This window comes from Dioscorea cayenensis, chromosome 19, assembly GCF_009730915.1.
Source record: "Dioscorea cayenensis subsp. rotundata cultivar TDr96_F1 chromosome 19, TDr96_F1_v2_PseudoChromosome.rev07_lg8_w22 25.fasta, whole genome shotgun sequence".
In the NCBI taxonomy this organism is placed as follows: Eukaryota; Viridiplantae; Streptophyta; class Magnoliopsida; order Dioscoreales; family Dioscoreaceae; genus Dioscorea; species Dioscorea cayenensis.
Window position 1 is genome coordinate 16,613,546 of NC_052489.1, and position 26,325 is coordinate 16,639,870.

General features: G+C 41.3%; 2 non-coding genes across 2 annotated transcripts; both read left to right on the forward strand.

Moving 5' to 3' along the window:
* Nucleotides 1–823: 823 nt before the first annotated feature.
* On the forward strand, nucleotides 824–930 carry LOC120250879. The gene has a single exon (XR_005533211.1). It is a non-coding gene; the product is annotated as a small nucleolar RNA R71 (small nucleolar RNA).
* Nucleotides 931–6,910: 5,980 nt separating this feature from the next.
* On the forward strand, nucleotides 6,911–7,016 carry LOC120250842. Its single transcript, XR_005533176.1, has one exon. It is a non-coding gene; the product is annotated as a small nucleolar RNA R71 (small nucleolar RNA).
* Nucleotides 7,017–26,325: the final 19,309 nt, after the last annotated feature.

The window sequence follows — 26,325 nt, forward strand, 5'->3', positions numbered from 1 at the left end:
GTGCTTCAACATTGGACTTCTCACTAGGAAGCCTATCCTTGACCTCACGATCTCTTCTCAAAGTGATCAACTATATATGTTCTCGTGGATTGGTCTCGGAGTTACTCAGCAAGCTTCATTATGTCTCTTTAATGGTGACTTTGTAATTTGCCCTACTTGATTCTCTAAACTGTGCAAAGAAGCAGTGTGGTTGCGAAGTGTAGCCTCAACCGATTGAAACCATGTATCCGATGATTGCGCAATCTGATTAAGGCTTTCTCTAAGTCGGTGATTCTGGTCTCCAAGCCTGAAACTCTATTCTCCAGGTTTGAGGCTTGTTGTTGTTGAAAACCCAGTGGTACTATGGTCTTTTGCTATCCTTGGTTACTCCATGAGAAATTGGGGTGGTTCCTCCACCCCTGGTTGTAGGTGATACTATTAAGGATTACCTTGTACTCTTTTGGAATTGCCAATAAAGTCTACTTGTTCAGTCGGCGCTGAAGTAGCAATTGAAATAGGATAATCATACGACATATGTGAATCCCCACAACCATCAGAACTCATGATAGTGGCCATCCTCAGTGAAGTCAATGTATCCAATTTCTTGCTCAATGCCTCTAGTTGGGCTGCCAAAGATGTAACTGCATCGATCTTATGGAGTTCAGCCACTTTCTTCCTTTCCCTTGCATTCCATTGGTAGCTATTCATGGCCATTTCTTGTACCAACTGTCAGGCTTCATCAAGGGTCTTACTCCCCATTGTACCTCCTGTAATATCATCTAGAAGTTGTCTTGTACTTGGATTTAACCCGTTGTAAAAAGTTTAAATGATCATCCATTTGGGAAATCCGTGTTGTGGACACTTCTGTAAAAGATCCTTGAATCGTTCGCACATCTCAAACAAGGATTCAAGCTCAATCTGAACAAATGACGATATCTCATTACGAAGCTTTGCCGACTTTCCCAGAGGGAAATATCTTGCAAGGAAAGCTTCGACCATCTCATTCCAAGTCGTGATGGATGCTTTTAGCAATGAATGAAGCCACTGCTTAGCTCTTCCTTTGAGAGAGAATGGGAAAGCCCTCTATCTGATAGCATCATTCAAAACTCTGTTGATCTTCAGCATGTCACAAACTTCCAAGAAGTTTTTGATATGATTGTTTGGATACTCATCAGTCAAACCATTGAACTGATCTGATTGCTGAATTATCTGTATGAATGCTAGTTTTAGCTCAAAATTTGGAGCTGTAATCAGAGGTCGCACAATACTAGATTATGTGCCCAAAACTGAGGGTCTGACATAGTCAGAAAGTGTTCTCTGTTATTCATTCTACTCTGCCATATTGTCTGACCCCTCAACTTCTATTTCAACTTTATTGGATGGTTCTTTTACAAGTTCTTTACCCCTTCTTCTGAGTGTACATTCAAGTTTAGGATCACCTTCAATAAATATCGAAGGGTTCTCTCGGGTCATAACCTGGGGATGTACCAAAAGAAAGAAAACAAATCAGAATGATGATAGAATTAAGAGATGTGAAATAGAATGAATGAATGGATTACTAAGATAACAAAGTGCATAGTATCTCTAAATGCCTACTCCTCCGGCAACGGCGCTAAAAACTTGACACACCCTTTACGTGTGACCCGCAAGTGCATCGGTTTGCAAACTAATAAATCCCAGGTGAGTGGGGTATCATATCCCTAGGGAATAAGGAAAAGAAACACCAAGATTGCTACTTAACCAAGCGAAGATGAAATAATGATTATGTTAATAAGATTTAATGTAGACAAAATAAAGAAATAAGAAAGAGAGGCACAAATAAGTGAGAGGAAAGGCAATCGATATGAAGTGGGGTACTCGGATATTGTTCCGCCTAGGATTATAGCTTCAAGTGCAAAACCATCTATTATGCTTCCTAACTAACACTCAATGAGTCATGGACATCATAAAATACACGGTCCTAAACCTAAAGTCAACCGTGACTAACTCTACAGCATGCCCCGACGGAGAAATTGATCAGTCTCAACACCTTACACTGTGTAAAGTCGCAAGAAGCTCTAGGGATTCCAAGTGATATACCCTATTCCTATATGTAGACCTAACCCTTTGGTCCAAACGAAAGACCCCTAGTCACAATTAAGCCTAAGATACTAATGTCCACTTTAGCGCTTCACTCTGTCACTCGTGCAACTAAGCCCCAACGGAGTTCATCCTTTAACACTTCACTCTATTGTGACTGCAAGGAACTCTAGAAATGGAGGTAGGATATCACATTGGAAGGCAAAGTGGACACTCCGCTACCTCTCAACTCACCCTCTCGACCCTCTCCAATCTAGCCTTGTCTAACCCTCGTGGTGTGTCACTCACTCACAAAGATTACCAATATAAACTCTCAATCCTAGTGTCACTCTAAGGGACAAATCATTCAACAAGCATTCAAGATTGGAACTCAATTTAAAACATCAATTAAGGAAAAGATAATAAAAGGTTAATGAAACAAATACATCATAGGGTTCACAAATCCAATTATCCACTAGGGGTTTAGCTCTCCATGGATTAAGATGCAATCAATAGTAAAATCGAAAATAAAAACAAGTGATCTATAGGAAAACCCCATCGGTAGTCATGTCGATGATCTTGTGGAGTAGCCTCATCCTCTCCAAAGGTCCCCTCGTTAAGCCTAGGGCACACCTCACTAGATCCGTGCCAACAAAAACTCCCCCAATAGCTATCTTCTAGGAGAAATGCGGTGTCAAAGTTATAGAACCACTCAAAAAGCTTTTCCAATACATCTCTAAACCCTAGTCGCAAGCCTCTCAAGAATTGGAGAAAAGATAGGGAAAAGGACCCTAAAATCGGGCTAAATCGCGGCTTTAAATAGGCTAGAATCGGGCATCCACACGACCCTGTGGATGTTCCACACGTCCCTGTGGAAATTCCACACGGGTGTGTGGATACACTGGAATCCTGATTTTCTATCGGCTATAAACAGTAACTGCTATAGTGAATTGCTACAGTGTTTTGCAGTACCCCCCGGAGGTCAAAATGCTCCTAATTCCACGTTTTTTATCGAGGTAACATAAACGGGTACATGTTTATGCTGTAGATCGCATCGCTTCTTCAATAAACAGACTCCTTGGTGAAGATCTTGCTATCATTGCACGAGTTAGAATATGCAAATGTGATTGCCTTTATGCCCCTAAACCCATGTGATTGCTTGAATACACGGAGTTAGGCACACATTCACGTATCATTGAATCTAACTTGTGTCTTCGCGTTTGTTCCTACCAAGATTTTATCAAATAGTGCATTCACAATCTACATTAGCTTCTTTCTTACATATTTGGCTCCACAACCCTACATGCACCAAAGGAAAAAAAATACACATGTATTAGCGCTAAAACCTAATAAACGTAATGCTCAACGCAAGGAAAGAATACTTCGCATCCTTAACACACAAGCACTTATTAATTTCACACTTTCTTATTCTTCTATCGTTATAACCTGAGAAAGGAGCTGTGTGTACTCGATAGTATCAATGTAATCCTGATCGTACAACCCAAGATATATCTGGGTCAGAGACATCCCATGTGGCTGACCGAAGGCTCGGAAGTGAATGATATCCTCCATATCAAAACTGGTGTCAGCTGCATCACGATCGAAGGAAAATGAGGCAAGAACCTCCAAGGTAGTGTCTCGTCTGACGGGCTCCTGAATAGAAATTAATCGGTCCCAACCTCCCATACTAACAAGCTCTCTGACCTCTTCAGCAAGACCAATATCCTCTAGTGCATCCCAATCAATAAAGCGTGACTGTCCAATCTTGAGGTTCCAGAGACGCTCGAACCGTTACTGATGAATGGGGTCAAGGAATTCGACTACCGGTGGTAGGGTTGACTCCCTATATTGGCGAGGATGTTTCTGAGCCAACCTCTTGGTCCGTGGTGTCATATCTGTGAATAAAACACTTAACAATATTAGTTCGGCATGAATACAGTGCAAAGTAGGAACCACGTGCGCGAGGGCAGCGAGCCAAGGTTAAAATAGGACCAATTGGCCACTGTCCCAGCCCAAGAGACCGCATGGCTTGTGCTCAACGCGCGGGCGTAGCGCATGCGCACATGCGGGCCAGCCGCTTAGGCGCATGGCTGGCCCGAGCGCGCGGCCTGCCAAGCCGCGCGACAGAGCACCCCACCCATGCGGGCACATGGTTGGGGCCGCTCTCGGCCAAGAGGGCCACGCGCCCACATATCCATCCAGGCGGGTGTGTGGGCTAGGAACGCGCTTGTGTGGGTGCCCAACTCGGACGACTTGGCTGGATTTGGGCTCCTACGCCTCATACAAACCATTTTCAAGCATTGAAGAAGTGTCTAGCATGATTCCCTATGGGAAATCTCACAACAATACCATGAAAACTCCATGAAAATGGCCTTGAAGAACATGGAAAGGGTGGAGGGGAGTGAAGGCTTACCGGAACAAATCGGAGAAGAAAACTCGGTGAAAACTCCGGCAAATTATGTCTAATCCTCCAAGGAGTTGAAAATAATTGGTTTGAGAGATCAAAACTTAAGTTTCATAGGAGTGAAGGTTTGGAAGATGAAAGGGCTCTATGAAAATGGAAGATGATGAATAGTGCCCCTTCATATTCTTATAGGCACATGGGGGTGTGGATTTTCCACACCCCCGCGTGGGTACTGTATAGGACCGCATGGAAATCCCATGCGGCCGTGTGGACTGCAAAATTTCTGCAGACAGTCCCAAAGGGCCTGAAACTCCAAATTAACACTAATTTTTCAACATTAAATATTAAATTCACCCTAAAGCATGTCATACACATGAAAAATAATTCAAATCACCAAAAAATTCCATGAAAACACCAGCGATCAACAAAAAATAATCAAGACACACACTCATGAATTTATTACTACAGAATTTAAATTTTGAGTCTAAAAACTAACTAAAAGCTTGGGTTGCCTCCCAAGAAGCGTTTGTTTAACGTCACTTAGCTTGACGTACCTATTCTTACCTCATGGTGGCTTATAAAGATGAAAAACCTCTTTCTTAGCAAACTGCACACATGATTGACTTTAATCCTTCATACTCAAGGAGAAATTTTTAAATATGTTACTAAATGAGGGAATGCCGTGCTCTTCTTTTGTGTGCTTGTCCCCTAATGTGCTGGAATGATTTCGGTGGCGACATCTCGGCCTCTTAACTTGGCGAAAAATCTATGTGAAGAATACTCCTTGAGGTTGCTCATTGAGGACTTGTTTTTCACAATTGGTCATTGTCTCCTCCTCAATTCCCGGCCACTCCTCCTATGGATCCGGATTCAAAAATTCCTACAGGTACTCATTAGAAATCTCATCATTAACATTCAAAAAATAACAAGTATCATCAAAGTCAAGAGAGTGCTTCATTGCTTCGGCGAGATGGTACATGATCTTTTCTTCTCCAATGCGCAATGTCATCTCACCTCCATCCATGTCAATGAGAGCCTTGGAGGTTCTTAAGAAAGGTCTTCCTAGAATTAATGGAACCTCCGCATCTTCATTGACATCTAACACAACAAAATCTGCAGGAAATATATACTTGTCAACCTTTACCAAAACATCTTCAATTATACCTCTAGGATGACGAACGGAACGATCGACCAGCTGTAAAGTCATGCGGGTTGGCCTTGGCTCTCCGAACCCTAATTTTTGAAATAATGTGTAGGACATGACATTAATACTAGCTCCCAAATTGGCCAAAGCTTTTTCTTTCCCCAAACCTCCGATTGCACAAGGTATGATAAAGCATCCCAGATCTTTCATTTTGTTTGGCAAATTCTTCTGAAGCATTGCTGAACAATTCCCTTCTAAAACCACAGCCACACTTTTCTCCATCTTCCTTTTGTTGGTCAAGAGGTCCTTTAAGAACTTTACATAACGAGGCATTTGAGATAATGCCTCTACAAAAGGAATGTTAATGTGTAACTGTTTGAATAGATCCAGAAATTTCTGTTTTGCACATCAACTTGAACTTTTTTCAAATGCGCCAGATAAGGGATCCTTGGAGTATATAAAGGAAGTGACATAGCTGCCCCCTTCTCCTTATATTGCACCTTATTTTTTGCCGTTTCTTGAGGAATTTCAGCAGTCTTCACAGTGGGGATTTTAGCCTGAAGAATTTCAGAAATTTTCTCAGTAGTGAGCTTTTCTTGGAGCTCTCGATCACTCCTTAAAGTGATCGCCTTCACTTGCTCCCTTGGGTTAGTCTCAGTGTTACTTGGTAAGCTTCCCAAAGGCCTCTCCGCCAATAACTTCGCTATTTGTCCGACTTGATTCTCCAAATTGTGTAAAGAAGCGGTATGATTGTGTAGTGTTGCCTCTATATTTTGGAACCTTGTGTCGGTTGATTGAATAAACTTCGACAAAACCCTTTCTAATTCTGAAACTCTCTCCGGAATCGAAGGTGTTTGTTGAAATCCTGGTAGGCAGCGATCTTTTGCTGCCCTTGATTGCCCATGAGAGATTTGGGTGGTTTCTCTACACCTTGTCCTCTTCCCGAATTGCCCACAAAATCTATTTGTTCAATTGGGGCTGAAGTAGTAATCGAGATAGGACAATCGGATGGCACATACAAACCCCCACAACCATCATAACTTGTGATTACGGCTATCTTTAATGAAGTTAAAGTATCCAATTTCTTGCTCAATGCCTCGACTTGGGCTGCCAAAGATGTAACCGCATAAATCTCATGGAGTTCGACCACTTTTTTCTTTTCTCTTGCATTCCATTGGTAGCTATTCAAACCCATCTCCTCAATCATTTGTCGGGCTTCTTCGGGGGTCTTATTTCCCAATGTTCCTCCCACGGCAGCATCAAGATGTTGTTTGTTGCTCGAGTTCAACCCATTATAAAATGATTGAATAACCATCCAATCGAGAAACCCATGTTGAGGACACTTCTGTAAGAGATCCTTGAATTATTCCCAAGTCTCAAATAAAGATTCAAGCTCCATATGAACAAATGAAGATATCTCATTATGAATCTTTGCCGATTTCCCCTGAGGAAAATACCTAGCAAGGAAAGCCTCGGCCATTTCATTCCATGTTGTGATAGAGGCTCTTGGCAATGAATGGAGCCATTGTTTGGCTCTTCCCTTCATTGAAAATGGCAAAGTCCTAAAGAGAATTGCATCATCCGAAACCCCATTGATTTTCAACATATCACAAACTTCAAGGAAATTATCAATATGATTTTTTGGGTCTTCATCTGCTAACCCATTAAATTGTGCAGACTTTTGAACCATTTGAATAAAACCCAGCTTTAACTCAAAATTCTGGGCTGCTACCGGTGGCATAACAATGCTCGATTGTGTCCCACGAATTGTAGGCCTAGCAAAATCTGAAAGTGTTCTTGGTTGCACTCCTTGTTCTGCCATATTTTCAGATTCTTCAACCTCTCTTTCAGCTTGAAAATTCTAGTCCTGCACAAGTTCCTTGCCCATTCTATGAATTCTTCGCTGAATTTTAGGATCCTCTTCAACCAATGTCGAAGGGTTCCCTCGGGTCATAATCTATAGCTGAAATCAATGAAAAGAAACAATAAGAACAACGAAAGAGAGAAGTATGAAGTAGAAATAGTAAATAAAAATGTGAATGACTAAAGTAACCAACTCCTAGTGTTCCTAATATCCCGCTCCCCGGCAACAGTGCCAAAAACTTGACACGCGCTCGTGTTGCGTGTAAACCGCAAGTGCATGGGTGTCGAAGTAATAATTACCCCGGTGAGTGGGTAGTCGAATCCACAGGGAACGGAAGTATTAGTATTAAAAAATTCTTAGTTATCTAGTCGAAATCAATGGATGTGATGAAATGAACTAATTGCAAGAGAATTAATAAGAAAGCAAACAGGCAAGATCCCAATCAATAAAGATGAGGTACCCAGACAATGCTCCCTTTAGGATCTAACATGAAGCTTAAGATTCACTAAATGCATCTAAACCGAGTCTAATGAGTCGAGGTAATCCAAGAACAACCAGCTCTTGCCTACTGATAAGTGCTTGTGTGATATGAATGCGAAGCATTCTTTCCTTATATTGAGCATTACTTTTCTCGGGTTTTTACACTAATATATGTGTTTTTATGTTACTTTCATGTAGATACGGTTGTGAGGCCGAGTATGAAGGAAAGAAGCCAACGTGGATCATAATGCACCGATTTTGGAGGAAATCTTGCTAAGGTTCAAACGTGAAGACATAGGTCGGGTGCGAGATGCTATAGTGTGTGCCAACCTCCTTGTATTTGAGTTAGCACAACCATTTGGAGGGGCACAAGGGCAGTCACACTCAAGTATTCCGACTTATGCATATAGAACAAGATCTCCACCATCTTGTCCGTCATTAAACAAGCAAAATGATCCACGATGTGAACGTGTGCCCGTTTGCGTCACCTCGATGAAAGTATGGACTCGGGAAGTATTCTTGCCCTATTTAAAGCCGATTTCAGCATTTTTTTCTCCATCTTTTCCCCAACTTTAGAGAGGGTTTCGGCTAGGGTTTAGAGAGGTATTGGCTAAGGTTTTGGAGAGGTTCTATGGCTCCGACATCGTCATTCCTGAGGAAGAAGGTTGGTAGTGGAGCTTTCGTCGAGGCGTATCCTATACCGGACAAGGGAATCCTTGGACGATGAGTAGAGGACTTTCCACAAGACCATCGACATGACTATCGAGGGGGTTTCTCTATGGATTCATTACTTTTACATTCTATTTCTTTGATTGTACTTAGCTCCATGGAGAGCTAAACCCCTAGTGGGTACTTGGGTATTTGTGAACCCTAGGATGTATTTGTTTCATTGAATCTCTTTATTGTGCTTTCAATTAATTGATGTTTATTGTGAGTTCCAACCTTGAATGCTTGATTGGATGAACATTTCCCCTAGAGTGACACTAGGGTTGAGGTTGAGAGTTCTTGTTGGTAACCTTGTGAGTGAGTGACACACCACGAGCGTTAGACAAAGCTAGGTTGGAGAGGGTTGAGAGGGTGAGTCGAGAGGTACAGGAGTGTCCCCTTTCCCCTCCAACGTGATAGATTCTACCTCCGTTCCTTGAGTTCTTTGTGGCCATAATAGAGCGAATGGTCTAACCTTGTGAGTGAGTGACACACCACGAGCGTTAGACAAAGCTAGGTTGGAGAGGGTTGAGAGGGTGAGTCGAGAGGTACAGGAGTGTCCCCTTTCCCCTCCAACGTGATAGATTCTACCTCCGCTCCTTGAGTTCTTTGTGGCCATAATAGAGCGAATGGTCTAACGGATGACGCTCCGCTGGGGCTTAGTTGCGCGTGCAACGGAGTGAAGCGTTGAGGTGATCCTAGTATCGAGGGCATAATCGTGGTTAGGGACCTTCCACCTAGACCAAAGGGTTAGGTCTATAATTAGGAAGAGATTTATCACTTGGAATCCCTAGAGCTCTTTGCAACTCTTTCAAGTGCGAGGTTGAGAGGTTATCTAATCTCTCCTCCGGGACATGTATAGAGTTAGGCATACTTGACCTTAGATTTGGGACTATGTAATTAAGGATTTCCATGACTCACCATTGCATTGATTAGGAAGCATAATAGAGGGTTCTTGCACTTGAAATAATTATCCTAGGCGGAGCATTATCCGAGTACCCCATCTTTATCGATTGCCTTACCTCCTCCTTTACTCGTACTCTCTTACTTGTTGCTTTTACTTTTGAGAATTGAATCATTGTCACACTTATCACTATTGATCTTTCACATAGCTAAGAAGCGGATTAAGTGTTTTCACTCCTTACTCCCTGTGGATTCGATACCCGCTCATCGGGGATTATTACTTCGACAAACCCGTGCACTTGCGGGATATATGCAAGGGGACCTTGTAACCTCCAAGCCACCGGTACTAGTCCCCTAGAAGGTCCCGGCGGAGAAATCACTCAATCTCAACACCTCACACCCCATATGACCACATTACGCACTAGGAACACCTAAAAGTGAAACTGATTCCTAAAGATAGATCCAAGCCTAATTCCCAGCGAAGGATCCCTAACCCCCTACAAGTTCCTGACAGATAAATCTCTCAATCTCACGCCTCACACCAAATATGCTTGCATAGAGTCTAGGGAATACGGAGATAGGAAACACTCTATCGGAAGGGAAGGAGGACACTCCACTATCTCATGACTCACCCTCTCAATCCTCTTTAACCTTGAAGTTCTAACTCTAATGGAGACCTCTCTCTCACCAAAGTAATAAATCATGCAAATCTAATGAACCACATGGATTAATGAAACATGCAAATCAATACAAAAATATAGATCCTAGGGTTCACATGTCCAAATACCTACTAGGGTTTAGCCCTCCATGGAGGAAGTTACAAAACAGTGGTGAATACATTGAAAAGCAATGAAAACCATGAAGAAAAACCCCCTTAAATTCATGATGATGGCCTTGATCGGTCGCCCAACGTCTTGAAGAATCCTTCTCCGAAGCTAGGTCATCGAAGGCTTCCTCTATGCTGTGACGGAGAGAAGATTGATCAAAGTTGGTGATGCACACCCCCCCAAATCGCCAATGACCTCCTCCAAAACCCTAGCCGCCTTGCTTTCAAAGTGCTCGTGAAAAGCCTCAAAAAAAGTCTACAAAGAATAGGGCAAACAGCCTATTTAAAGCCCAAAACTGCGCCTGTCACGTGACTCCATGCGCCCATGTGGGATTTCCACGCGCCCGCGTGGACTGCAGGAATTTCCACGCGTGTGCATATCAAGAAATTTTGATACATCACTGCTATAGTAAAAGTGATACATTGTTTTGCTACATTACTTTGATACAGTGTTATTCCCAAAATGCAGTCCAAACACTCTTCTCTGGAGGCCACATGTCCGGGCACATGTCCATATGGTAGGCTATAAGACTTTTCTTCATTGACGTATCTTTGAGAGGTCTTGTAATCTTCACAAAGAGAAAGAACATGAAGATGTGGCTGCCTATGTTCACTTCCAACTAGTGAATTGACTTGAATCTTCTTGGAAGTTGGCACACATCTCCATGTTCATAAACTCCTCTCGTGTCTTGGTCCTTGAATTAAACAATAACTCCCAACATTGTGTCTTTATAGCCTCTCTTTGCTTTATTTTTACTCTTCAAGGCATTCACAACCTATATGTATAAAAGAACACCAAATACATAATACGAGACATAAACCATGGTAAAAATGATGCTCAATGCATGTAAACATATATAAAAAAATATATCTACTCAAGCACTTATCAGTAGTATTGTAGCAAAATACTGTTTATGCGCCCGCGTTAAAATTACACGTGCCTGCGTGTAAATTCCTACAGGCCACGCAGGCGCATGGAAAATCAACATGGGCGCGTGAGGGCATGTGACAACATAGGTTTAGGCTTATAAATAGCCATTTTGCCCTATTATTTGACATCTTTTGTGTGGTTCTTGAGGGGTGAGATGGCTAGGGTTTGGATAGGAGGGCCTTGAAGCTTTGGAGGCGCTTCATCAATACTTTGATAGATTACTCCTCCATCATAGCATCAAGGAAGCCTACAGTGAACCTAACTTCGGGGTGGGTCCTTCAAGATGTCGAAGCTCTCTATCAAGGCCATCAGTTCATATATAAGGGGGTTTATTTCTATGGTTTTTATGTACTTTCATTCATTAATGGTGTGTTTTGTATATTGCTCCATGGAGAGCTAAAACCCTAGAGGGTATTTGGGCTTGTGAACCCTAGGACTCTCATCTTTTGTGCAATTGCTTTGTGTTTCTATTTAATCCGAGTATGATTAAGTTTCAATCTTGATTGTCTAATGGTTGCTTGCCTTATTGATCCTATGGTTATTTGGTTTGTATGACTTGTTGCCTTGGTGAGATAGAGGTTGCTATTAGAGTTAGAACCTCAATATTGAAGAGGGTTGAGAGGATGGGTCATGAGATAGTGGAGCATCCCCTTTACCATCCTATTGGTGTATTCTATCTCCGTATTTCCTAGACTCTATGTAATCATATTTGGTGTGAGGCGTGAGATTGATAAATTTCTCTACCGGGACCTTGTAGGGGGTTAGGGATCCTTCAATGGGAATTAGGGTTGGATCTATCTTTAGTAATCGGATACACCTTTTGGAATCCGTAGAGTGCTTTGCGGTCATATGTGGTGTAAGATGTTAAGATTGAGCGATTTCTCCACCTGGACATCGTAGGGCACTAGTATCAGTGATCTAGAGGCCTGATCTGATTATATTTGGATTTCCATGACTTAACTTACTCATCATAGAAACACTTACATATCAGGTACCTAATACCTTAATCCTAGGGTAGCATTGCGCAAATACTCCACTTTTACTGATTGAGATCTCCCTCTAATTTACCCTTGCATATTCATCTCTGGTATTCATTTTTTCGCACATTAGATCACCACATCATTTCATTTATCTTTAGGCTAGATTGCAAAGAAGAAGTTAGTATTAGTAACCCTATTCCCTGTGGATTCAACTACCTGACTCACCGGTGCACTTGCGGTTCACACGCAATTCGGTCATGTCAAGTTTTTGGCATCTTTGCTGAGGAACAGGGTACCATGAAAACTAGTACTTTGTTGCTTTAGCCATTTATCTTTTTCATTGTTTTTCTATTTCACACACTCTTTTCTCCCATCATTCTCATTGGTTTTTTTTAAAATCTATTTCACTCTATCTTATTCTGCAGTTCTCGTTTGTTTTATTTTGTCTTGTGTTACTTTTCTTGCTTGGAACTTGAATGATGATTGATCCACTTATAGATTTATGTTTGTGAGTTGATGCTGTCACTAGAAAAATTGATCGACTTGTTAGTGTCCATCAACAATACAATCCATGTCACAGCACATATCATCGAAATCAAAGGAGCTACCCAAATCTCTTATGGGATATTGATGAAAACCAATGGGAACACCTCAAGAAGAATTTCAGATGGATGAGAAGCTTGAAGATGATGTACTTTGGTTTGAAAGAGTGTTACTGAGATTTATTGAAGCAATCGATGCTTGTTTCTAAAATATTGAGGCCACATTAAGTTGTCACGAGATCTCCATCAAAAACCTTGAGCTTCAATTAGGAGAGATCTTAAACATGCTTGCGAAGGAGAAAGAAGAATTTGAACATTCAAGGCAAGTTTCTCCCCGACTTGATGAGGCCATGAATGACATTGATGAAGTAGGGAAAATTGAGTACACTTCTGCAGAAAATGAAAAGAAAGATGATGAACATCATTTTGAGAATGTGGATTGCTTAAGTGAAGATTGTGCTTGTGGGCTAGGAAATTCTCAAGGGGATTTGCTAACGTCGTGTTCCTTTCAAGTTGAAAATACACAAGAAGAAGCATACCCTAAGGTAATGGACAAAGCATCTTCCTTTGGGATCAATCAACACATTTAACGCAAGAAAGAGATTTTGGGTTTGGAAAAAGATGTGGGTAGGAGTTTGAAGCCTTCCAATGACCCACTAGTGTTAAGCTTGGACAATTCCCAGCCCAAATTGTTTCCTTGGAGGCCAAAGGTAAGATGGTTGGACTCTCCAACAAATACTCCACCCTGGCAAGTTGATTTTTGGTTTAAAGGAAGTAGTTATGCAATGTCTAGTTGGGAGGAACACATTCTTTTCAAGCCACCATAAGGTAAGGAAGAGGTACGTCAAGCTTAGTGACGTAAAACAAGCGTTTCTTGGGAGGCAACCCAACTAGTTTAGATTTTAATTTCTTTAGTAATCAATTCATGAGTGTGTGCCTTGATGAATTTTTGTTGGTGTTGGAGTTTTCATGGAAAACGTTTTGTGTTTGAAATTGGTTTTCACGTATGTGGCATGGTTTGGGGTGTAATTCATGTTTATAGTTGAAAAATTAGTGTTAATTTGAAGTTTGGAGCCTTGCGTGGACTGTCTGCAGAAATTTTGCAGCTTACATGGTCGTGTAGAATTTTCACGTGGCCGTGTATAGTACCCACGTGGGGGGTGTGGATTTTCCACACCCCCATGTGGCTTATAAGAGCATGAGGAGCTCATTATTCATTATTATTATCACTAAAGCCCTTCATCTCCCACTTCTTGATCTTCATGAATCTGAACTTTTGAGCACAAAAAACTAATTTTCTTTAACTCCTTGGAGAGTAAGAAGTGTTTTGTCGGCATTAACATTGACTTATCTTCTCTGATTCACATCGGTAAGACTTACTTTTTCTCATCTTCTCCATGGCCTCATTTTTTGAATTCATGGATGTTATTTGGTTTTTAGGTGCTATTTCTCATGTAAATTCATTGTGAACACCTTAGAATGCATGTAAATCAAGTTTAGAGGACCGTTGGGGCCCAACCTTGGCCTTTCGGCCATGTTTGCCCGCCCACGTGGGTGCATGGCTGAGCCCACGCGACCACGTGGGCTGGCTGGCAGCGCATGCGGTCGTGTGGGTTACAAGAAAATGGCCAAGGTGGCCACGCGACCGCGTGGCTGGGCCACATGGTCACATGGCCCCTCTGACGAGCTACCCACACAACCATCCGAGTGCGTGGCTTGTCCACACGCCTGCGTGGATTCCTGCACCTTGCCATTTCATGAAAATTTGCAATTATTTGGCAATTTTCTTGCAAGTAAGACACCAAGGACCAAAAAGCTTGCAAGTAAGATTCTACTTCATTATTTTTGGAACTTTAGTGTGCTAGTTTTATTAAAAAAAAATCTGAAAAATAAAAAAAATTGGAAAAATTAGAAAAATCAGAAAAATTGAAAAAAAAAATTGGAAATTGTTTGTTGTATGTTGTTCGTACATAAGGTGTGGAAAGAGCTACCGCCCATGATGTATGAAGCTACTCCCATAAGTCAGATACTTGTTATGCCCTAATTAGAGAAAGAGCTATCTCATGGGATGTGTGAAAACTACCACCTTTGGTAGAAAGAGCTACAACCTCGAAAGTGTGAAAGCCACTCAGGAGGCATCTTGAGAAAAGGCTACCTTAGAGGATTGTGTGAAGCTACTACCTATTCTTTTTGTTTATAAATAAGTCCCATGTTAAAAAGAACTTAGTAGTGGACATAGTGTTGATATGAGTTGAGTTTTTCACACACGCACATGCTTTCGGATTTCATCACATTCATTTGTGATCGGATTGTTTGCGAGTGCATTGATTGTTTTATCTAGTGTTTTATTTTCTCCATAACTTTCGAATTTTATTCTTGTACTCTCCTGGTGAACCTAAGGCCAAGCACTTCTCTTTTCTTTCCATGAGTTTAATGTTTAATATTGCTTGAGGACAAGCAAAGGCTTAAGTGTGGGGGAGTTCGATAAGTGCTTGTGTAGACATATTTTTATTTATATTTTACATGCATTGAGCATCATTTTTACCATGGTTTATGTCTCATATTGTGTATTTGGTGTTCTTTTGTGCAATTATGTTGTCAATGCCCTGAAGAGTAAAAAAGAAGCAAAGATAGGCTATAAAGACACAATGTTGGGAGTTCTTGCTCAATTCAAAGACCAAGACACGAGAGGAGTTCATGAACGTGGAGATGTGTGCCAACTTCCAAGGAGATTGAAGCTAATTCACTAGTTGAAAAGGCACAAAGACAGACACATCTTCATGTTCTTTCTCTTTGTGAAGATTGCAGGACTTTTCAAAAATGCGTCGATGAAGAAAAGTCTTATAGCCTATCACATGATTGTGTGCCTGACTATGTGGCCTCAAGAGGAGAATGTTTGGACCATGTTTGTGAAAACTACTGTAGTAATTTTACTGTAGCAACAATGTAGGAAAATTACTGTCCACCCGACCCGTGTGGAAATTTCTGCAGCCCACACGGGCGCATGGAAAATCCATATAGGTGGCGTGGGGGAACGTGACATGTGCGGTTTAGGCTTATAAATAGCCGTTTTGCCCTATTCTTTGAACCTAGCTTCATAGTACGTCCTTCAAGACGTTGAACCTCTCCATTAAGGCCATCAGTTCATATATAAGGGGGTTTATTTCTATGGTTATTATGTACTTTCATTCATTGATGGTGTTTTTTTATGTTGCTCCATTGATAGCTAAAATCCTAGAGGGTAATTGGGCTTGTGAACCCTAGAATTATCATCTTTTGCAGAATTGCTTTGTGTTTCTATTTAATCCGAGTTTGATTAAGTTTCAATCTTGATTGTCTAATGCTTGCTTGCGTTATTAATCCTATGGTTATTTGGTTTGCATGATTTGTTGCCTTGGTGAGAGAGAGGTCTCCATTAGGGTTAGAACCTCAATATTGAAGAGGGGTGAGAGGGTGAGTCATGAGATAGTAGAGTGTTCCATTTCCCCTTTGATTGGTGTATTCTATCTCCTTATTCCCTAGACTTTATGCGACCATATTTGGTGTGAGGCATGAGATTGATAAATTTCTCTGCCGGGACCTTATAAGTGGTTAAGGATCCTTCACTAGGAATTAGGGTTAGATCTATCTTTAGGAATCAGATACACCTTTTGGAATCCCTAGAGTGCTTTGCAGTCATATGTATTATGAGGTGTTTAGATTAAGCGATTTCTCCATCGGGACATCATAGGGACTAGTATTAGTGATCTCGAGGTCAAATTCGATTATGTTTGGATTTCCACAACTTAACTTACTCATCATAAAAACACTTTGGATATCAAGTACCTGAATCCTAGGGAGAGCATTGCCCGAATACCCCACTTTAACTGGTTGAGATCTCCCTTTATTTTACCATTGCATATTCATCTCCGGTATTCAATTTTTCACACATTAGATCGCAACATCATTCCATTTATCATTAGGCCAGATAGCAGAGAAGAAGTTAGTACCAGTAACCCTATTCCCTTTTGATTTGACTACCTGACTCACCAGGTATTTTATTACTTTGACACCCGTGCACTTGCGGTTCACACGCAATTTGGTCATTTCAGACCCCTAGTCACAATTAAGCCCTAGCACTAAGGATTACTTCAATGCTTTACTCTTTTGCTTGCGCAACTAAGCCCAAGCGGAGTTCCTCTCTTAAGCACTTCACTCTATTATGACCGCAAAGTACTCTTGGAACACGAAGGCAGGATAAATCACATCGAAAGTGAAAGAGATGTTCCACTACCTCTCGACTCACCTCTCAACCCTTTCCAACCTAGCTTTGTCTAACCCTCATGGTGTGTCATTCATCCACAAGAATTACCAAGATGGATTCTCAACCCTAGTGTCATTCTAAGGAAAAATCAACTAAATGAGCATTCAAGATTGGAACTCAATTAGAATATCAATTAAAGAAAACATAATAAAAGGTCAATAAAACAAAACATCTAGGGTTTACAAGTCCAAAGCACCCACTAGGGATTTAGCTCTCAATGGAGTGAGATACAATCAATAATGAAATCAAAAGTAAAAACATGCAATCCATGAGTAAAAACCCCTTGTAGTCTGTATCGATGGTCTAGTGAAGCAGCCTCGTCTACTCCAAAGGTTCCCTTATCAAGCCTAGGGCACTCCAAAAGCCTTACCAAAGCCTCTCAAACCCTAGCCGAGAGCGCCTTCAAAGATAAGAAAAAGATGAGCAAAGGATAGGAAAAGGATTCCCAAAAACTTTATAAGTCACGGCTTTAAATAGGCTGGAATTTGGCATCCACACAGGCGTGTCGAATTCCAAAACACCCGTGTGAATCTCCAGGAATTGAATTTTCAGCGCGTTGTGAATAGTAACTACTACCTTGATTTTCTGCAGTACTTTGCTACAGTGAACTGCTACAGTACTCGCAAAATCCTCCCGAATCCACACTTTTCATCAAGGCCACATGAATGGGCACACATCCATGCGGTAGATTGCATTGCATCTTCAATAATGTCACATTGGCGATGATCTTGCTAGCTTTGCATAAGTCGGAACATGTGAATGTGACTGCATTTGTGCCCCTCTAAACCATGTGTTTTCTTGAGCACAATAGAGGTTGGCACACAATCACATGTCTTTGAGGACAACTTGTGTCTTTGCGTTTGTTCATTCTAAGATTTTGTCAATAAAGTACATCCGTGATTTATTTTTGGCTCCTTTCTTCCACTATTGTCTCCACAAGTCTATATGCACAAAAGAACACCAATACACATGTATAAGAGATAAAATATGAGAAAAGTAATGCTCAATGTAAGAAAAGAATACTTCGTGTTACTAATACACAAGTACTTATCAAACTCCCCCACACTTAAGCTTTTGCTTATCCTCAAGAAAAATAAAACATTAAAGCACATAAGAAGAGAAATTGAAAGTGATTGGCCTCAGGTTTACCACAAGTATGCAAGGGAAGCATTCTACAAGGAATAATTTCAACACCGAATAGGAAAAATCAATGCTCTAGCTAAAAACATGAATCAAAAATGACAACAAACCCGATATCGTGTAAGTGTGTGTAGACTCACTCAAGTCAACCCAACATATACTCCTAAAAGCTCTAAGTATAAGAGACTTATTTGTATACAAAAAGAAAGAAAAGAGATGGTAGTAGCTTCACACATCCTCTAAGGTAGTCCATTCCGAAGCGGCCGCTAAGGTGGCTTTCACACTTTCGGGGTGGCAACTCTTTCTACCAGGATAGTACCTTTTACTCATCCCATGAGATAGCACATTCTTTTATTAGGGCATAACTAGTATCCGACTTATGATAGTAGCTTCATACTTCATAGGTGATAGCTATTTCCACCCCGAATGCACAAACAAAAACAACATAATTAATTTTTTTTTCTTTTCATACCACCATATTTTTTTTAAGAAATTAAAATTAGAAACAACTAAACTAGTTCCTTAAACACCGAACTTGAGTTTCCACAAGGTTTAAAGAGCGAGTAGTGCAACAAGTGTCAATCGAGCAAAAATTATTAAAATTCAAGTAGAAACTAGAGCATGAGAACATTCAATGTGAAAAATTCTCCTAAACTTAAGATTACAACCATTGCAACTAAGGTGAACCGCCATTGCCTACATGAGCATGCACAATCAACACATAAGTATAGAACATGTGTAATGTGATCTCTTGATAAGTGCTTGTGTATTAGTAATACGAAATATTCTTTTCATACGATAAGCATTTCTTTTCTCAGATTTTATCGCTAATACATGAGCTTTTGTGTTCTTTTTTGTATGTAGGATTATGGAGCCAAATACAGAGGAAGGAAGCCAAAGTAGATTGCGATTGCACTTTATTGATGGAATCTTGGAGTTAACAAATGTGAAGACACAAGTTGTGCTGAAAAATACGTGAATGTGTGCCAACCTCCATGCGCTTAAGAAATTACATGGTTTAGAGGGGCACAAAGGCAGTCAATTTGCGTATTCTGACTTGTGCAGTGCTAGCAAGATCTTCATCAATGTTATCTCTTATTAAAGAACCAATGCGATTTATGGCATATACGTGTGCCCATTTATGTTGTCTCGATGAAAAGTGTGGATTCAGGAGTGTTTTTCGTGGAGTAATGTACCAGGTACCGTAGCAAATTACTATAGTAATTTACTGCAGTAGTTACTATTCACAAGCCACAGAAAATAAGATTCCTGCAGATTCACACGGGCGTATGGAAATTCCACACGCCCGTGTGGATCCCCGATTCCAACCCTTTATAAAGCCACGACTTGTAGCAATTTGGGATTCCTCTTTTCCATCTTTTCTCCATCTTTTTTCCAACTTTCTAAATGCTTGTGGCTAGGGTTTAGAGGGGTTTTGGCAAGGTTTTTGGAGTGATTCTACAGCCATCAACATCACATTCCTTTGGAAGAGAGGTATTGGGGGAGCTATTGTCGACACCAATCCGGCGAGATGTGCCCTAGGCTTAACAAGGGAACCTTTAATGAGGACGCGGCTACTCCATAAGACCATCGACACAAATACCAAGGGGGTTTTACTTATGGATTGCATGTTTTTACTTTCGATTTCATTATTGATTATAACTTGCTCCATGGAGAGCTAAACTCCTAGTGAGTACTTAGACTTGTAAACCCTATGATGTTATTGTTTCATTGAAATTTTATTATGCTTTTCTTAATTGATGTCTTTAATTGAGTTCCAATCTTGAATGCTTGTTGAATGACTTCTCCCTTAGAGTGACACTAGAGTTGAGAGTCTACATTAGTAGTCCTTGTGAGTGAGTGACAAACCATGAGGGTTAGACAAAGCAATATTGGAGAGGGTCGAGAGGGTGACTCGAGAGGTAGCGGAGCATCCCCTTTCCCCTTCATTGTGATTAATCTTACCTCTGTGTTCTAAGAGTTCTTTTCGGTCCCAATAGAGAGAAGTGCTAAGAGAGGAACTCCGCTGGGGCTTAGTTGCACAAGCAACAGAGTTAAGCATTGAAGTAATCCTTAGTGCTGGGGCTTAATTGTGACTAGGGGTCTTTCGGCTGGACTAAAGGGTTAGACCTATATTAGGGAATAGGGTTTATCACTTGGAATCCCTAGATCTTCTTGCAACTGTGTTGAGACTGATTGATTTCTCCACCGAAGCATTGTGTAGAGTTAGTCACGATTGACCTTAGGTTTGGGACCGTGTATTTTTGGATTTCCACGACTCATTAAGCATCAGTTAGGAGACATAATAGTTGGTCTTGCACTTAAAGTAATAATCCTAGGTGGACTAATGGCCAAGTGGCCCACTTTCTATCGATTACCTTTCCTCTCATTTTATTGTGCCTCTCTTTCTTATTTTCTTTAGTTCTTTTCATATTGATTTTGTTAACACCACTATTGATTCATCTTCACTTTAGTTAAATAGCAATCTTTGTATTTCTGATCACTATTCCCTGTGAATTCAACTGCCCACTCACCGGGGTATTATTACTTCGACAAACCCGTGCACTTGCGAGTCCAGGTTAGAGGTATTTTTATTCCATACTCCCAGTGGATACGATATCTACTCACATGCTATTTATTACTTTGACAAACACGTGCACTTGGTATTTTTATTCCATACTCCCTGTGGATACGATACCCACTCACCTGTTATTTATTACTTTGACAAACCCGTGCACTTGCGGGTCACACGCAAGGGGTGTTGTCACTGGCCCTGGCCGCATGCATCCGATACGCCCGTTGAGGAGTCAAACTACCCAGATAATCGGTCAGTAACTGCTCATACTCCTTAGTGTCAGTGTAAGCATCATCGTACAAGCCAAGTCAGATAGCAAACTAAGTCACGCTCATTCTATCATATTGTCTGAATGCTTTGAGCAAAATGGCGACGATACTAGAAAAGCTATTGTATGCTCTACCAAACTCGAACGACGCCAGTACCTTCATTGTGAGCATATGAATGGCTATCTCTCTGATGAACAATAATTACATCCAACCACCCACAGACAGTAACTTGTCGACCTTGTCGGCCATCTCATCTCCCTGAGTGCGCTCAAGTCCAGAAACTGTGACTAACCGAACTTGAGCCTCGCTAATCGCTCGAACAGAGACTGATGCTCCAGGATCGTAAACTCCATGTCCTCTGGTGAGGGCTATTTTGGATGCTTACTGATAGCTTTCTTTGATCAGAGGGTCATATCTATAAAAAGAAATCGATCAAATCAAGATTAAAAACTCAATCTACAAGAATCCACACAGTCATGTGGAAATTCCACACGCCCGTGTGGATCTTTGGGGAGCAACAATAGTGCGGCCGAAGCTCCAAATCTCACTACAAAATATTTCTAATCTATGTACATTCATTCTACAATCACTAACTAGCACTCTAATCATGGTATTCAAGAAAAGTAGACCACCATGAACAAAAGAATATAAGATTGGCAAAAGAGTTAAAGAGCTTACTAACAAAATGGAAATCTAAAACTTTGAGAATACAACAAGAAAATGACTCTAGAACCCTTTAAATAGAAGGAGATGGTCGGGAAGAAAAAGAGGATGCGTTCTTTGGGTGTTTGGGAGTTTAAAAATGTAGAGGCGTGAGTGTGTTTTAAAGAAAAATCGTGGCTCTGTGTTCTTCACATCGTCACGGGCGTGTGAAAATTACCCACACCCATGTGACTCCATAGGAGAGCTTTACAGGGGCATCCACATGCCTTTGTGTGCTCTCGGAATGTCACTTTTTACCTCTGAACGCATCCACACGGGCATGTGGAAATTCCCCACGCCTGTGTGCCCAACTCATAGGGGCGCCCACACACCCCTGTGGCTTCTCCATTCTCCCTAGAATTTTAGCTAAGTATTCCACATGGCCCAATGGAAATTTCACACGGGGGTGTGGATGCTCACAGGGGGAGTGATAGGGGTACTCACATGCCCCTGTGCGCTCTCAGGATACAGAGAAAGTCTCTGCAGAGTTTCATACGGACGTGTGGAAATTAAACACACCTATGTGCATGATTGGGTTATCCATAAAATTCACACGCCCTGTGTCTTCTTGGAGCCGATTTTCACCAGTCTTTAGGAGGTAAGATCACACGTTTTGGAGAAGGGAAATCAAAGGGAGAAGCTCGGTTTTGACTAGATCTTCATCGATCTCTTCTTTGGGAGTTTGTAGACGATGAGGGAAGCCGCCCCCATCGCAGCGTCCGTGGAAGCATTTCCACCTAGCTTGTCTTGTCTTCCTACTTCTATTGTTTGAGGGAGTTTTCTTATGCCATTTGTAGTTGTTTTCATGGACTTGTTGCTTGTATTTGTTTGCATGGACGAGTAGACCCCAAGGTCACCGGATGCCGGTGAACCTTGGGGTGAACTTGTGTATTTGGATGATTTAATTTTGTCTATTGCAATTGTTGTGTTTTTGTGATTCATTCTTGGTGCATTTGATGTGTTGCTTACATGAGAACTCTATAAACCAACTACTAGGTTGTACTTGGTAGCGTGACCATCACCCTTGTACTAGACACACAAAGTTTGGAAAGGATTCATGTACGAATACACCGTGACCATCGGGTATTCTGTACCCCTCCACCATTAGGGCTAGACCAAGTTGTGTTCCGGCCTTAATTAGGGATTTCCCCACTAGCAATCGTATGAGGATTTGATCAAAAGAAATTCTGTGTCAATACTTATACCGGATTAGGGGTTAATTGCCGTGACCATCGGGTTGATCTAATTTAGGAAATCTCTAGGTCCAAACCTTCAATTGCATGACATTCTTAGCATCCTTTGCACTTTAGTAGCCCCTAGGTAATCCGCATCCGTGACCATTTCTTTTCCCTGATTTTATACCCCTACCTTATCATCATAGACTCTATTTGTAGTTCTTTTATTTCAAGTAATAGATTAGAGAAACCCTTCGAATCATTCGGCTAGACAATACACAAAGAGAAAGTAAGAGTAGATTCTTGGGCCCAGGGAATACGACCCTCTCGTGCTCGCACGAGGGGTATTACTTGACGACTCCGTGCACTTGCAGATCACTCATCACACCGCAAAGCATGAAGCGTCTAAGATCACAGATGCACTCTCCTCCAACTTCCTCTCATTCGACAAGAGGTCCTTCAGATACTTTGTATATCGAGCCATTTGAGACAACACCTCCACAAATGGGATGTTGATCTGCAATTGCTTGAATAGACCCATGAACTTCTTGTATTGCTCGTCATTTTGGTCATTCTTCAACCTTGAAGGATAAGGGATTCTTGGCTTGTAAGGTGGGTGTGCCATCTCCTTCTCTTGAGCTCTATCCTTAACCACCACTTCCTTGGGAGACTTAACCGTTATCTTCTCAGTAGGGAGCCTACTCTCAACTTCACAATCACTTCTTAAAGTAATCGCCTTTATATGTTCTCTTCGATTGGTTTTTGCGTTGCTAGGCAAACTCCCTTGAGGTCTTTGTGAAAGTGACTTCACAATTTATCCCACTTGATTCTCCAAGTTGTGTAATGATGCGGTGTGATTGCGAAGTGTGGCTTCAACCGATTAAAATCTAGTGTCGGAAGATTAAATAAACTTGGTCAAAGCCTTCTCTAAGTCGGTCATCCAGTTCTATAACCCTAAAACTCTATTCTCCATGTTCGGGGTTTGTTGTTATGGTTGGAAACCTGGTAGTGCCATGGCCTGCTGTTACCCTTGATTACTCCAAGAAAGGTTTGGGTGGCTCCTCCACCCTGGATTGTAGGCATTGCTATAAGGATTTTCTTGATCTCTCATTGTATTGCCTATGAAATCTACTTGTTCCACTGAGGATGTAACACCAATAATAATTAGGCAATCAGATGAAGCATGTCCTCCCCCGCATCTAGTTCAACTCATCATAATAGCCTATCTGGAAGAAGTTAGAGTGTCTAACTTCTCACTCAAGGACTCAACCTAGGAAGCCAATGATGTGATCGCATCAATCTCATGAAGTTCGGCTATTTTCTTCTTGTCTCATGTGTTCCACTGATAACTGTTTATAGCCATCTCTTCAATAAGCTGTCAGCCTTCTTCAGGGATCCTTTTTCCCATCTTTTCCCTAACTTTAGAGGCGCTCGCGGCTAGGGTTTGGAGAGGCTTTGGCAAGGTTCTTAGAGTGGTTCTATTGCCTTCATCACTGTGTTCCTTCAGAAGATAGTTATTGGGGGAGATTTTGTTTGTATTAATTCGGCGAGGTGTGTCCTAGGCTTGACGAGGGAAACTTTGGAGAAGATGAGGCTACTCCACAAGACCATCAATACGGACTGCAAGAAGGTTTTACATATGGATTATATGCTTTGACATTGGATTTCATTATTGATTGTATTTTGCTCCATGGAGAGCTAAACCCCTAGTGGGTGCTTGGGCTTGTAAATCCTAGAATAATTTTGTTTCATTGACCTTTAATTATGTTTCTTTAATTGATGTTATTATTTCAGTTCCACTCTCGACTGCTTGTTGAGTTAATTTTAACTTAGATTGACACTAAGGTTGAGAATCCATCTTGGTAATCATTGTGGATGAGTGACACACAATGAGGGTTAGACAAAGCAATGTTGGGGAGGGTAGAGAGGGTGAGTTGAGAAGTAGCAAGACGTCCCCTTTCCCTTCTGGTGTGATTTATCCTACTTCCGTGTTCTAAGAGATCTTTATGGTCACAATAGAGTGAAGTACTAAGAGACAAACAACGTTGGGGCTTAGTTGCGTAAGCAACAGAGTGAAGCGTTGAAGTAATTCTTAGTGCTGGAGCTTAATTATGACTAGGGGTCTTTCGCCTTGACTAAAGGGTTAGATCTATATTAGGGAATAGAGTTTATCACATGGAGTCCATAGAACTTCTTGCAACCTGACACACCCCTTGCGAGTGTGTACCACAAGTACATAGGTTGTTAAAGTAATAAAGTACCCTCGTGAATGGGTAGTTGTATTCATAGGGAATAGTGATCGGGAAGGACAAGAATTGCTATTTACCTATGGTGAGGATGATCTAAAGTGGTGTGAACAATATCGATGCAAATAGAAATAAAAAAAATAAGAAGGAGACGCAATAAAATGATAGGAGTTGTAATCGATAGAAAGAGTTGCACCCGGACATTGCTCACCCTATGACTATTGCTTGAGTACAATACCGATCATTAAATCTCATAATTGATATTTAATGAGTCTTGGAGATCCTTACAGACACTGTTCCAAACCTAAGGTTAATCGTGAATAACCTATACTATGCCCTAGTGAAAAGGAATGCTCACGACGCATCACACTGTGCAAGGTTGCATAAAGCTCTAGGGACTCCAAGTGATAAACCATTGACAAGGTCCCCTTGCGTATATCCTGCAAGTGCACAGGCTTGTCGAAGTAATAATCCCGGATAAGCGGGTATCGAATCCACAGGGAATAGGGAATAAAAACACTTAATCCAATTCTTAGCTATGTGAAAGATCAGTAGTGATAAGTGTGAAAATGATTCAATTCTCAAAAGTAAAAACAACAAGTAAAAGAGCACGAGAAAAGGACGAGGTAAGGCAATCGATAAAGATGGGGTACTCGGATAATGCTCTGTCTAAGATAATTGTTTCAAGTGAAAGAACCCTCTATTATGCTTCCTAATCGATGCAATGGTGAGTCGTGGAAATGCTTAATTACATAGTCCCAAATCTAAGGTCAACTATGCCTAACTCTATACATGTCCCGGAGGAGAGATTAGATAACCTCTCCACCTCGCACTCGAATAGAGTTGCAAAGAGCTCTAGGGATTCCAAGTTATAAATCTCTTCCTAATTATAGACCTAACCCTTTGGTTCAGGTGGAAGGTCCTAACCACAATTAAGCCCTAGATACTAAGATCACCTCAACGCTTCACTCCGTTGCACGCGCAACCAGCGGAGTGTCATCCCTTAGACCATTCACTCTATTATGGCCGCAAAGAACTCGAGGAACAGAGGTAGAATCTATCACGTCGGAGGGGAAGGTGACGCTCCTGTACCTCTCGA